The sequence below is a fragment of the Microcaecilia unicolor genome, chromosome 2, assembly GCF_901765095.1.
Source record: "Microcaecilia unicolor chromosome 2, aMicUni1.1, whole genome shotgun sequence".
NCBI classification, from domain to species: domain Eukaryota; kingdom Metazoa; phylum Chordata; class Amphibia; order Gymnophiona; family Siphonopidae; genus Microcaecilia; species Microcaecilia unicolor.
Window position 1 is genome coordinate 93,897,632 of NC_044032.1, and position 14,002 is coordinate 93,911,633.

General features: G+C 45.2%; 1 protein-coding gene across 2 annotated transcripts in view; it reads right to left on the minus strand.

Annotated features, from left to right (window-relative positions):
• The window catches only part of DHX29 (DExH-box helicase 29), a 250,263-nt gene that overhangs the window by 75,367 nt on the left and 160,894 nt on the right, over positions 1-14,002 (minus strand). The window lies entirely within an intron of this gene.

Genomic DNA, 14,002 nt, shown 5'->3' on the forward strand with positions numbered 1-14,002 from the left:
AGACATTAAACAAACATGGGACAATCAGAGGAAAAGAAATACTGGAGAAATAAGTCGGGAGGAACAGCTGATGTTAGCGGCAGCAGAGTGCTAGCTGTGTGGAGAAACGAGCACTACCGGCAGGAACAGTTGATGACAGCGGCAACAGAGTGTGAACTGGGAAACGTAGCCAGCAGAAACAACTGACGGTAGTGATATCAAACCGACAGAACAGCTGATGTTAGTGGCAGCAGAGTGTAAAAAGAGTGCTTCTAGATTCTAAAAAGAATGTTGCTTTATCTTCTCCAACTACTAATTGATTATTGATACTCCTGTATTAGAATTGCGGTACGTTTAGTTAGTCCTGCCTGTGGCTCTGTTTACTAAGCCACACTAGTGGCTTCCGCGCGACGTTGCTGACACAGCCCATTCAAAGTGAATGGGCTGTGTCAGCACTAGCGCACAGCCACTGGGCTTAGTAAACCCCAGTGCTTGTATCTTCTTGTAATTAGTCTTTCATTGGGCTTCCTGCATGTCACTGTAAATCAACAGACTGCATGTGCACCTTGCCATTTTGCCCTCTCAAAACCCCCATGTGTTCAACTTCCAGCAAATCAAGAATTGCATGAACTGCACTGAGGTGGTGGTGGAGGCTTATAAGAACTTGTTTTATTAGGAGGAGGAGGGAAACACTGTCTTTTTAAGCCTCCTTTGTCACAGAAGCTCTCCATGGTGCAACAGCTTCTCTCAGGCTTCCCTCTCTAATAAAATCATAACTGTAGAAACCATTTGTTCAAGAAACATGGGAACTCAATGACTGTGGAATATCCAAGATTTACCCCTACAGAATAAGAGACCTAGAGGGGCATAATCGAACGGGGTGCCCAAGTTTTCCTGAGGGCGTCCTCATCCATCTTGTTTCGATAATACGGTTGGGGATGCCCAAATCTCAACATTTAGGTCAACCTTAGAGATGGTCGTCCCCGATTTTCAGCGATAATGGAAACCGAGGACGCCCATCTCAGAAACGACCAAATCCAAGCCATTTGGTCATGGGAGGAGCCAGCATTCGTAGTGCCCTGGTCCCCCTCACATGCCAGGACACCAACTGGGCACCCTAGGGGGCACTGCAGTGGACTTCAGGAAAAAGCTCCCAGGTGCATAGCTCCCTTACCTTGTGTGCTGAGCCCCCCAAAACCCACTCCCCACAACTGTACACCACTACCATTGCCCTTAGGGATGAAGGGGGGCACCTAGATGTGGGTATAGTGGGTTTTGGAGGGCTCACATTTACCACCACGAGTTTAACAGGTGGGGGGTGGGATGGGGATGGGTCCGCCTGCCTGAAGTGCACTGCAGTACCCACTAAAACTGCTCCAGGGACCTGTATACTGCTGTCAAGGCTGGCATAGAGGCTGGAAAAAATATTTAAACATTTGTTTTACGGTGGGAGGGGGATAGTGACCACTGGGGGAGTAGGGGGAGGTCATCCCCAATTCCCTCCGGTGGTCATCTGGTCATTTAGGGCACATTTTTGTGGCTTGATCGTAAAAAAAAAAAAAAGGACCAAGTAAAGTCGGTCAAGTGTTCGTCAGGGACGCCCTTCTTTTTTCCATTATCGGCCGAGGACGCCCACGTGTTAAGCACGCCCCAGTCCCACCTTCGCTATGCTTCCGACATGCCCCCGTGAACTTTGGTCGTCCCCGCGACGGAAAGCAGTTGAGGACGCCCAAAATCGGCTTTTGATTATGCTGATTTGCCCATCTCCCGATTTTGTGTCGAAAGATGGGTGCCCTTCTCTTTCGAAAATAAGCCTGCTAGGGTCCCCACAAAACTTAGCTGTACAACATGATTCCTTACTGTGCAGCAGCTCAGCATCAGGCTAACCGGAGATATTTTAATTGACTACAAAAAAAAGAAAAAAAAAAAAGCAGAAACCAAAAAAGATTCCAGAATTTCAAAATGAAATGTTAGGTAGAAAAATAAGAGCAGTTGCATACCTGTACCTGGGTCTCTCTTTGGATAGCAGGATTCTACAGCCACACTGGTGATATCACCAGGCCAAGTTGGATTTAGACTTCTGAACCTGCAAGGTATTCTGCACTCTCTTCTAATGACAGTTCTCTTCAATCTATCTTTTTATTGGCTAGCTTTAGCTTTGGATGGGGGGAGGAGTTGTGTGGTTGTAGGATCCGCTGCCCATGATGAACTCCCATTACAGGTATGCAGGTATGTTTTCTTCATGGTGAACAGAAGCAATGGACCTAATCTAGAGAAACCAGGTGGCACAACAGTAGCTATAACCACAAGTCCCAGTAAGGCAAAGAAGTGATTTATTAAAATAAAACACCAGAGACCCAATGCAGCCACATTTTGGCAGCAACTTACATCAGAGGCATGATATAATCTGTGAAAACATAAAAACAGATAAATATATTGTGATGAAACAGGGGACTTATGTCTGTGACTTCTTATGTGAATGTATGACATATTTGTTCCCCAGTGCATTTCCCTTGTTGGGCCAACAGATGGCGACTGTCTTTTTTTTTTTTTGTAAAGCTGTTACAGAAATCAGGGCCGGTCTTAGCAAGTGCGGGGCCCTATGCAGACCAATTTGATGGGGCCTCACCCTAGCTCCGCCTCTAGCTCCGCCCCCTCCCTAGCTCCAGGGCCGGCCACCCCTCCCTCCAAGCTCCCAGACCGCTCCCTCCGAGCTCCAAGGCCCCCAGCTCCAGGGCCTCCCTCCCTCCCAGCTCCAAGGCCTCCCTCCCTCCCTCCCAGCAATGTTTTAACATCCCTCTCCAAAATCCAGTACTAGGTATGCCGAGAATACAAAACACTAGGACCTATAGAGCAATTCTACCATACCATAAGCAGTCATTTCTACTAATCACACAAAGAAAAGGAAAACATCTTAAAACACTACAGTGAGCACTAGAGCATCAATTCACCTATTGTAAAATGAAACCAGACAGAATAGTACAGATCGTCGTCGATCCTGCACAGTCAATGCCAAGTGAAAGCCATGTCTTTTTCACAAACACAGATACACCCTAATCCACTATAGAATAAGTAGTAATATTAAAACTTTCTATTTAGACAAAAATTAAACTGAACCCCCAAGATGCCAGACTCTGCATACAATGCAACACCACAGAAACAGAAAATGTCCCCTAGTACTGTGCAAAATATAAAGACAGCAGATGTAAATTTGAAAAAAAAACCTAACAAATACCAATCACCACTTTACAAATTAACAAATAGAAATAAAACAAATATAGAAAATAAAATAATACCATTTTATTGGGCTAATAGATTTAGCTTTCAGAGGCCAAAACATCCTTCCTCAGGTCAATATAGTATAGTACTGTTACAGTATCCTATCCTGACCTGAGGAAGGGGGTTTTGTTCTCCGAAAGTTAGACAAAATGTATTAAAAATGTATTAAAATTAATCCAATAAAAAGATTACCTTGTTTGCATGTTCTATTATAAACATTTGTTAACATATCTACAATACTACTTTATCCTAAAGCAAAAAAATAAAAATATATATTTTATTTACAGTTTGTTGTCTCAGGTTTCTCCTTTCCTCATCTTCTTTTCATTGTCTTCCTTCCATCCAGCATCTGTCTTCGGTCTCTCTCTGCCATCCAGTGTCTGCCCTCTCTGCTGTTCCCTCCATCCAATGTCTGCCCTCTCTCCCTGCCCCTTCCATCCACATCTGCCCTCTATCTCTGCCCCTTCCATGATCCATCCACCATCTGCCCCTGTCTGCCCTCTCTCTCCCCCATCCATTCACTGTCTGCCCTTTGTATCCCTTCCATCCACTGTCTGCCCTCTCTCTCTCTGCCCCTTCAATCCACCATTTGCCCTCCCTCTGCCATCCATCCAGGGTTTGCCCTCCCTCTCGCTCCCCCATCCAAGATCTGCCCCTCTCTCCGCCCCTTTTTTTCAGCCCCCAGTTCCAGCCCCACTATCCCACCAGTCCCCCACTTCAGCCCCAGCCCTTTTCTCCCACCAGTCCCGAGCTTCAGCCCCCCAGCCACTTCTCCCTGTCCCCTTTTCAGCCCCCAGTCCCCAGTTTCAGCCTCCAGTCCCAGCCCCCTTATCCCACCTATCCTCCTTTTCAGCCACCAGTTCCAGCCCCCTTCATCCACATGCCTTGTATTAGGGCCCCCTTTTCAGAACCATTCTCCCACCTGACCCACGCATGCCCCATTTTCCCATCAGCCCCAGGCCCCATATGGCCCCTTCTCAGACCCCAGTGACAGTCCCCTTCTCCCATCCAAGAACCCCAGTCCACTCCCCACCTTCACCTTCAACCATCCAAGAACCTCCTCCCTGCCCCCTTCTCCCATCCTTGATCCCCTCCCCAAACCCAGTCCCCTTCAACCATCCAAGAACCCCCTCCCCACCCCCTTCTCCCATCTGTGAATACCCCTCCCACCTCAGTCCCCTTATCCCATTCAAGAACCCCAGTCCCTTTCCCACCTGTCCTCTTCTCCCATCCGTGACCCCCTCCCCAACCCCAGTCCCCTTCAACCATCCAATGACCCCCTCCCCACCCCCTTCTCCCATCCGTGAATAACCCTCCCACCTCAGTCCCCTTATCCCATTCAAGAACCCAGTCCCCTCCCCACCTGTCCTCTTCTCCCATCCGAGAATCCCCTCCCCAACCCCAGTCCCCTTCAACCATTCAAGAACCCCCTCCCCACCCCTTCTCCCATCCGTGAATACCCCTTCCACCTCAGTCCCCTTATCCTATTCAAGAACCCTAGTCCCCTCGCCACCTGTCCTCTTCTCCCATCCGTGACCCCCTCCCCAACCCAAGTCCCCTTCAACCATCCAATAACCCCCTCCCCACCCCCTTCTCCCATCCGTGAATACCCCTCCCACCTCAGTCCCCTTTATCCCATTCAAGAACCCCAGTCCCCTCTCCACCCGTCCCCTTCTCCCATCCGAGAATCCCCTCCCCAACCCCAGTCCCCTTCAACCATCCAAGAACCCCCTCTCCACCTCCCCATTTGAGAACCCCCACCCTACCCTACCCCACCTGAGAACCTCCACCCCCCACCCTTCCCCCACCTGAGAACTCCCACCCCCCACCTGAGAACTTGGGATACATCAGTGCAAGATCAGCAGTTAATAAAACTGAAATCCATACAGACTGGACTAAGTCAAACAATCTTGACCTCTTATTTATCACAGAAACCTGGGTCCGTGACCCAAAAGATCCCATCATACTCGATCTATGCCACCCTGGCTATAAAATCTCACACTGGGCCAGAAAAGATAAAAAAGGTGGAGGCATTGCGCTCATCTACAAATCAAGTTTCTCCGCTGAAACCATTTCTGAAACCATTACACCACAACTTTAAATTGTTTCAATCAAGCTTCACAGTGCCGCATTATTTGACCATCTAACTTGTATCCTATTTTATAGACCTCCCACTAACTGGAACAACAACCAATCCACCTTCATGGACTTTATATCAAACGTCTGCATCAATAATTCCAATGTACTATCAACTGGAGATTTAAACCTGCATTTAGAGGATTCCGACTCTGCCTATACCCACGAATGTAAGGATCTCCTTCATCTCTGTAACCTCGACCTCCGTCCTATACAACCTACCCACGGCAAAGGTCACTCGCTCGACATCATCTCTTACAAATTCTCAACGGACCAAAACATATACATATCCGATATGAACTGGTCTGCCACCCCCTGGTCGGATCATCATAAATTGACACTATCCCTACACTGGCGGAAAAAAGGCCAGCCAAAATCACAAGACCCTACAAAAATTACCACTAGAGGACGGATTGACAAGAAAAGGTTCTGGCAACAAATTTACAACAACAACTGGTCTACACAAACAGACTCAAATTACTTCCTTACAGAATGTAAGGACAATAGATGCAAACTTATATTGGACGAAATAGCCCCACTACACACTAAAACTCTACGTAAACGCAACCCATCTCCATGGTTTAACGACCTACTAAAAAACCTAAAATCACAAACCAGGAAGCTAGAAAAAAATATGGAGTAAATCAAAAAATAACCTCACCTACAACGCATGGAAGCAATCACACAGGAATTACAATAATGCCATCAAACATGCCAAAAGATCCTACTATACACTATCTCTACTAGCGGCACAGACATAAAAAAAACAGTATGAACTCATAAAGAATCATATTAATACCAACCCAATCACATCCTCACCCTCAAACTACCCATCTGCTAACCAGCTGGTCAAACACTTCAATGACAAAATTACCAATCTTTGCAGTACGATTCCCCAGGACTGTGCAAATATCGATACCTTTCTTGACGAACTGGACCCCTACATAGACGAAATTCCAGCTGACCACTCATGGACTAATTTCACCCTCCTTACCACTAAAGAAGTTTCTATGGCGATCACCAAGCTCTCCAAATCTTACTGCCATCTTGACCCATGTCCCAACTACCTAATGAAAGATGCCCCAGAACGCCCCAGATCTCACCTCCCACCTAAACTTCCTGCTACAACAAGGTTCATTCCCTACTGATCATGGCAATATACTACTTACACCAATACCAAAAAAAACCCCAAGAAACCAGCGAGTGATGTCACTAACTACCGCCCTGTCGCCTCCATCCCTTTGCTAATTAAACTAATGGAAAACAGAGTGACCTCTCAAATCAACGAATATATACAAAAATTCTCCATTCTACATGAATCGCAATCAGGTTTCCGTCCAGCTCACAGTACAGAAACCGTCCTACTCACTCTAATATCCAAATTCAAACAGGAAATCTCATTTAGAAACAACATCCTCCTTCTCCAATTCGATCTGTCCAGTGCATTTGACATGGTAAATCATAATATTCTAACCAAACTACTGGATAAACTTGGGATCGGCGGAAATATCATTAACTGGATTAAAGGCTTCATCACCTCAAGATCTTACCAAGTTAAATCAACCTCAACTATCTCATCTTCCTGGTCACTAAACTGCGGTGTACCTCAAGGATCCCCTTTATCCTCGATCCTCTTCAATCTCATGATGATCCCCCTAGCCAAAGCTCTATTCAGATCTATTCAAATCTAATCTAACAGAAATCTCCAACAAAATATCCTTGGGCATGAACATCTTAACCTCTTGGGCTAAAGCCTTTATGATGAAAATTAATAAAGAGAAAACACAATGCCTAATCCTCTCATCCCAACACTCCACACTCCTCCCTACTAATCTTATCACCTCCAACATTACAATCCCCATATCTGACAACCTGAAAATCCTTGGAGTAACATTAGACAACCATCTCTCGCTCGAAAGTCACACAAAATCCACTACAAAGAAAATGTTCAACATGATGTGGATACTGAAACGCGTAAAACTATATCTCCCCCTGAAAACTTTCCAGAACTTGGTACAGTCCACAGTACTTACCCACGCTGACTACTGTAATAGTATTTTCTTAGGCTGCAAGACCCATATCCTGAGAAAACTTCAAACCATCCAAAATACAGCAGTGAGACTCATTTTTGGCAAATCTCGTTTTGAATGCGCAACACTTCTTCATGAAAAACTTCATTGGCTCCCTATCAGAGAAGAATCAACTTCAAGGTCCACACATTAATCCATAAGATTATCCACGGCGAATCTCTGGGCTATATGCTTAATCTGATTGACCTTCCCACCAGAAACATGTCTGAATCTTCACAAACTTACCTCAACCTACATTACCCCAATTGCAAAGGACTCGGATACAAAACCTATTATGGATCCAATTTCTCCTTCTTGGGCAGCCAACTCTGGAATGCCCTCCCCAAACCTATCTGATCAATCAGTGACTATCTACCCTTCCGGAAATCACTAAAAACCCATCTGTTTAAGCAAGCCTATCATAATGACCCAAACTAATCCTATGAACCCTATAACTCAACATATATCCAGGAATCGACAATGACCTAGACTACTTCTCCCACCAAAATTCCTTTGCTTATCCTGTATCCCATCCCCCTCCCACCTCCTCTACCCCTCCTCCAGCGCTCACCTACCCTTGCTTATACCTCTCCTACTCCCTTCACCCTTGCCCTTCTCTACCTATATTTTTTTGTTATTTGACTATACTTAACTTATATTTTCTCTATCAATACTCTGTAATCCCTATTACTATGTAAGCCGCATTGAACATGCTTCGAGTGGGAAAGCGCGGGGTACAAATGTAATAAATAAATAAATCATGCATCATTTACCACAATAACTTAAAATCAGCTACTGAATTTGCACACTGCTGAAAGATTTAGATCAACCTAATTCAAATCCAATTGTACAATATTAAAATTCTGAAATTAAGAGTCTTGCTACATATGTGTACATATTGAGGGCAATTCTATAAAGTGTATCAAAGGTAGGTGCCAAGAATGAATTCTATCATGGCATCTGGGCATGTCAGCATTTATGCACCAATATTTAGGCGTAACCAGTTACACTACATCAGTAGCAGGCATGAATGCACAAGTCTAAATGTGGCACCTTAGCACATAATTTAACAGCATTCTATAAGTTACATGTGTAATTGTTGGCTACATCCATGCTCCAAAGTCTGTGAAAGCCCCCTTGCACTTACGCGATATGCGAATTGAATACTAAAGTTACAGAGTACTCATTAGCACCCAACTAGCACTTATGCGCATAACTGTAGCAGTCATGCACATGAGTAATAATCTACTATAGTAAAAAGCACCTCCAACGTTCTGAAGCTGACTCCGTGGCAGTGAAGGGTTTGAAGGGTTCGTGCTGCCTGCTGTATCCATCTCCTGTCCTGACATTTGCGTGCTTCCTGGTTTGTCACAAGCAGCAGTGACCAATCACTGGAAAAGAACGCTGCAGAGTTGCCAGGCAAAGGAATGCGACGTCACACACATGAGGGTGTCGTCGTCCCTCCCTTCCAGTTCCAGGCCCCCTCCCTCCGAATTTTAAAAGTCAGCTTCACTTACCAAGTCGGGTTTATGGCGGACGGCAGTAGCGGTAAAAGGCATGCAGGCTCGGCCCTTCTCTCTCTCAGTTCTGGTCCCGCCCTTGCAGAAACAGGAAATGAGGGCGGGACCAGGGTTGAGAGAGAAGGGCCGAGTCTGCACGCCTTGTACCGCTGCTGGCGGCCGCCGTAACCCCGTCTTGGTAAGTGAAGATCTATTTAGGGAGAATTCCACTCTTGACATGATCACCCTAGCTTTGCTCTTATCTAGAGACCACTCATGAGGTTGCAGAATCAGACTAAGTCGGTCCACAAGACAGTTGTCTTTCCATGCTAGATATGTGGCTCTCAGGAACATCCCTTGAGAGATGGCCCACTTCTACAATCAGACAGCTTCTGAACACAGGAGATACAAATCCATTTCTCCTTACTTGTTGATATAACACTTTGCAATCTGGTAGTCTGTCTTGAATTAGTATTACTTGATTGGATAACCAATGTCTGAAAGCCTTTAGAGCATTCCAAATCACTCTTAGCTCCATGAAGTTTATTTGATGACATATTTTCTGAGCAGATCACAGGCCCTGAGTGTGGATTCCATCTACATGAGCTCCCCATTCCAGGTTTGATGCATCCATCACCAATACCTTTCAAATTTGGAATGGAACTCCTTTTTGCCAGATTCACCAGGTCAGCAAGTCCCTGAATGGAGTGGTGACCGAGATGACATTCTGAAGATTCCCTGTGGCTTGTGTCCACTGGGTTGATAAGGTCTATTGAGCTTGCCTCAAACTGAGGCATGCCATGGAAGGAACATAGACTATGGAGGCCACAAGGCATATTTTCAAAGCACTTAGCCTTCCAAAGTTCCATAGAAACCTATGGAACTTTGGAAGGCTAAGTGCTTTGAAAATATGCCTGCATGTGGCCTAGCATTTTCAACATCTGACCAGTTGATACCTGCTGACTTTGGTGCACCTTTACTACTACTGATATTGTGGAAGAAATGAATATGCCAGAGTTATGTCTAGCAGGGCTCCTATGTATTTCAATTCTTGCGATGGCCTCAACTATGATTTGGGGTAGTTTTTTATGAACCCTAGTAGCTCCTGCACCCAAATGGTCATGTGCATTGATTCTTTTGTGTCTTCCTCTGATGTGTTCTTGAACAGCAAATCATCCAGGTAGAGTGTCTGCATAGAAATGCTGTGACAACTGCTAGGCATTTTGTGAATACCCCTGGCATTGATGCGAGACCAAAGGGCAGTACACAAATCTCAGATTCTTTGTGACTTGGATGTCTATCTGTATGTGGGTATAAGCATCCTTTGAGTCCAAAGAGTAAAACCATTCTTCTACTTATATCATGAATATGAGCGTGCCCAAGGAAACCATCCTGAACTTTTGATTTGCCAGATACTTGTTCATGGCTCTTAGTCTAGGATGAGACGAAATCCCCCTGTTTTCTTTCAATAAAATACTCTCCTGCTTTCCCCTGGTGGTCGCATTGGTCTGTAAGAGGGAAGAGTTTCCTGGCTAAGCAATTCCTGATGTTGATAGCTTAACTTTGATGCGTTAGAGGTATGCATTCTAACTGCAGATGGTAACCTACATAAACAATTTTTAGAACCCAGTAGTCTGAGGTTATAAGGGCCATACCTCGTTTGAAAAAAAATTAGCCTCCCTTCTACTTGAAGGTCATCCAGGACGGTCACTGAGATTGAGGTTATTCATTCATTCATTTCATTATTTATATACTGCTTTAGACCTAAGCGGTTTACAGTTTCATTGTACAGGTACTGCGTCTGTCCCTTGTGAGCTCACAGTGTATATTCTGCTGGAGCCAGTCAAATCTCATCCCTCATTTTTTTTTTTTGACTGAGGAGCTGGTTGGTACTTTTGGGCCCTCTTCTGTCTTGGGAGGAGTGGGAAGGGGAGGATACCTTTGCTTTTGAGAGTAGTGGGATCTACATTGCTTTCTGCTAAAATACCTCCTGGAAGAGGAGGAGAGGAGGTCAAGCCAGGAGTGGGCATGGAAAAGGTCTTAAGCTTGTCTGAGTGCTGCTTGATGAAAGCAGAAGCCTCTTGCATATTCTCTCTGAAAAGATTCGCTCCATGGCATAGTACATCCGCCAGCTTCTCCTGTATTTCTGGCTTGAGGTCCAAAACCTATAGTCATGTGAGTCTGTGGATACCAATCCCCACTGTGGAGACTCTGGAGGCTGTATCGAAAATATAAGACACACGTACCATGTATTTTCCACACTCTTGCTCTTTGGCTACTACCTGACGGCGTTCATCAGCCTTCTCCTGGGGAAGAATGTCAGCGAACTCTGCCACACTGCATACAATTATCTACAAGTACATGCCCAAAGGGTTGATAAGAAATTACAAAGAATAAAAGCATAACATTTTGGTAAAATCTTTTCCAAAAAGATTCCTAAAATCTCACCTTGCTCCCTGGGAACACTGATGAGGGAATCTTCGTATTCTTGGCTCTTTAGAGAGTAGATTTGACCACTATGGAATGCTGAGGAAGCTGTAACTTCTTGAATACCGGAGCTTTTTGGACTCTATACATAGAGTCAGCCTTCTTGTTAACTTTCTGTACAGAGAGGGGAGTCTCCCACATTTTTATTTGTGCTTGTTTAAGAATTCTGTGAACAGGCACTGTCACATTTCCTTTAGGGGGGGGGGGGGGAATCATCAAACTGGAAGGTGTCCAAAGTTTCTGCCCTGGGCTCATACTCAGTTTCCAAAGGAAATGGGAAAGATGTAACCATCTTCCTGAACAACAGCTCCTCTGTGGGAGATTTAAGTCTCTTTGTGCAGCAGAGAAGGGAGACTAGTGGATTGCTCCTCTGAGAAGACCTCTGGGTCTTGCTCAGGTACCCAGCAGTGCTCAGACTCTGACTTGTAAAAATACTTTGTAGGTGATGTTTGAGTTTCTGCCTGCCCAAATGACTGACCTCTTGGTCAGGTCTGGCCCTGTGGTATCAAGGCACTAAGGATCTCTGGTATGTCAGGGAAATTTCTTTTCCTGATGGGCTGGAGATCAACATCAGCACAGTTTGCACCAAATCCGATGCCCTTCTAGGCCTCGGTAATAATGCATCCCCTGCAGGCAGTGAATAAGCTTCGCGTATTGGTTGCACCACCTTGAGCCTTGGGATAGATGCCCTCAAAGCTATAGTTTCACAAGGCGCAAAGAAGCACTCCATTGGTCCTCAAAGACTGCCATCGACAGGGGCATCACAGTTGGAGTGGTCAGGTCCCTCTGAGTCACTTGGGATATTATTGGAAGCTAGGTTTTTATTCCTTGGAGGCTGTCACACTCCCTCTAATGTCAAGGAGGATAAGTGGTCCTCACGTTAGGGGTGCTTCAAGGGCATCAATGACTTGGTGCCTTGATGCTATTGGCAATGAGGGGGATCAATGTCGGTGCACCTTGGTCTCTGCCCAATGCCTGGCATCTTTATTCCTTGGCACCAAAGATTTTGAGACAAATTGTTCTTGTTCCCTAGGAGGGGATTGGAGGATGACCAAGCCCAATGTCGAGGGTGACTGATGCACTCTTTGTGTTGATGTGTCCCCAGTGTCTGTTGTGGTTCTGGGAGCCATGGAGACCGGTACGTCCGATGATGACAAACCGGTCTTATCTGCGTCAAAAATACATTTGCACTGCTTCTCTCAACTCTGTATTTCTCTCCTTGATACCTGTGGACAAGAAGAGGCATCATGATTGCGTCCCAGGCATTCAGACACCAATTATGAGTAATCACTATGGATATGGTCCTGTTACACCTGGAACACTTTTTAAAACCACTGGGAGTTTTTATCTGGACAAATACGGAAAAATGGCCGCAGCGAAATCAAATGACTCACTGATGAAAAACGTACCTGGCTGGGTGCCCAAGACTTAGGAAGACTAGAATGGGCAGTGGAAAAAAAGGAAACTTTAAACTGCTGAAAAACCTATCTAAGATTAATACCAGGAATCAAGTAACAAAAAAAAAAAAAAAAAACCTGATTCACATTTAGTGTTCTAATCCAATTAGGATTTTGTAGCCCTCTTATCATATTCCCTTTCAGCCATCTCTTTTCCCAGCTTTCCTCAAATGAGAGGAGTTCCATCCCCTTAATCCTTTTGGTTGCATTTCTTTGAACCTTTTCTAATTCCACTATATCTTTTTCGAGATAAAGTGACCAGAATTCAAAAAAAAACTTTCCTTGGCCCATGTTAGGAGCGTAGATATAGTGAAGGTACTTATCTGTAGGAGGTGTTCTCCAAGGAAAGCAGGCTTCATATTCTCACAAGTGGGTAACGCCCACTCACATTGCCCAGTCTGGAATTTACCAAAGCTAAATGAGAGCTTTGTGGATGCAAAAAAATCAATGAGGATAGTTCTTATTTTGCAAAAGGTGTTCTGCCCACCTCCTCAAATGAGTCTCCTGGATCCAGCATATATATGCCTTCTGCCTCTCAACTCCCAAAAGAGCATACTTCTTTTCTATGGGGCGTTAACCTACTGAGCATTGACACCAAAATCAAAGTCCCTCCCACCCAGGGCATTAATTTCACTTCCTTTACCCTCCTTCTACTGGTGCTATCCCCCCTTCTTACCACCTCCCTTATCTCCCTCGCCCACCCATCCTGTGAATCCCCCACCCTCTCCATAGCTGCCTCACAGACAGTTTGAAGAAGTCCCTGAAGCAAATATAGTAACATACATAGTAGCATACATACAAGTCTGTGCACATTCAGCTCTATTGTCCCTTCATGCACTGCCTTAGACTTCCTCCTTCATACACACCCCCTCCCCCATCACATTCTCTCTCAGCTTCTACACACTCCCAAAGTTAATATATCAAAGAAATGCCCCTGTTGGAACTGCAGTATTCCACCATGCAAATCAAATATTGCATCACCATCCTCCACTTGTAACTTGTTGTCTGACTGATCAATCTGTCACTCACTGCACCACTAGACTTCCTCTTCAGTTTTCCCCGTATGCAATACTTGCTGCCAATGTAGGGTGGCCTT